Source organism: Octodon degus, unplaced genomic scaffold (genome assembly GCF_000260255.1).
Source record: "Octodon degus isolate 3935 unplaced genomic scaffold, OctDeg1.0 scaffold00056, whole genome shotgun sequence".
NCBI lineage: Eukaryota > Metazoa > Chordata > Mammalia > Rodentia > Octodontidae > Octodon > Octodon degus.
This window is the reverse complement of record NW_004524632.1, coordinates 4,657,178-4,658,694: the sequence shown is the minus strand read 5'-3', so window position 1 is coordinate 4,658,694 and position 1,517 is coordinate 4,657,178.

Here is a 1,517-nt window from a genome sequence, read left to right as displayed (position 1 = left end):
GGGCACAATAGATAGAAAAAAGGGAATAAAGTTGTTCAAAATCAAAGAGGTACTGAGTTGAGGAGAAGGACAGGAGGAGGAGTGCATATGTATATGTATATAAGCAGGATGGCTTGAACAACTATATCGTGCATTTCTGCTGGTCTATGGAAAGGAGCAGATAATACTTAATTTATTTTTGTCTCCTTTTTTCCAATTGCTTGTACTTTTTCCTCTTCTTAATTTCTTATACGTTTCTTTTTTTCTTCTTCTTCCAATTTCACATGCATATATCTGGTAATGTGAATAACCTGTTGGAAGACAACGCTGTGCATTACAACAAATACTGTGACATTCATATTACTTTGATAAGTGAAATTCCATATCACTTGTAATTTTTCTGTTCTAATTCTAATTTGTATTCTCTTAAAAGAAAAAAAAAAGCAAAACCAAAAACAAATGAAGTCCCTCCCTTCAGCAGAACTTTGGGATCTAACTACCAGGAGTCTGGAACGCCTCACTCTGCTTTCCTACCCGGCTCCAGCTCCGGCATGACAACATCATAAGCAAAGTTGTCCTGGGGAGAATTGGATGGCTTAGAAATGCATCTCAGTCCTTACAGCTCTTCTGGGTTCCCACATGCTCTGCCAGCTCCTGTGAGTTCCTGATCCTAGCAAACTCCTCTCACATCTGGCAAACTACCTTCCCCAGTCTTCCTTCACTTGGAAGATGCCTTCAGAGGCAAAAGCACCGTCAGTCTTCATGCACCCAAGCAGGGCTTGTTCTTCTCTGGGATGTAGTTAATTCCCTTAGCCTTTGCAGTCATCGCATTTGGATAGTTCCAGTGAGTATTTTTCTCCTCATTATCACAAAAGCAGTGGTCTTCTCAGCTTTCCGTATCTTGCTTATTTGTATTAAGGAAGGTTTTGATTAATGATTAATGCATATGCTCTTCCTTTATAGGCCCAAATTAGTTAATAAGGAGTGAATAGTTGGTGCAGAACTCTAAGAGGTAGATATTTATCATGAGTGCTTGATGTTCTTTCTCTATTTTCTACTGAAGATAAATTTAAGAAGCAAAATTTGACAATGGTGCACCCTCAGTTGTCTGCGGGTGAGATCTCTTTTTTATGTTTCTAACATTTGCAGAGAGCTAGAGCTGGAGGCTACCCTAGCCCGAGGCCACTTTATGAGGTCACACAGGAGGAGGCCAGCCCACTGTCAAGCTCTGCATATGGGTCCAAGTTCTGCTACTAATCTTCATGTGACTTGCCTGTTTCATACCCAGGGCGATAGTAATTGATAGCATCCAATCACAGGTTTTCCTTTCTCATTTTTGGGATGGAACAGTGATATTTCTAAGTCCCCTGAGATTTTACAAAGGAGCAAATTCATAATAAAAAGACTATGTAACTCATAAATATTTATTTCCTTGCCTGCTATAATTCATACACATTTGCTAGTGTCTTTACCTTAAAAAAAAATTAAAAACTGGGGCCAGGGAGATGGCTCAGTGGAATAAGTGCTTACCTGGCAAG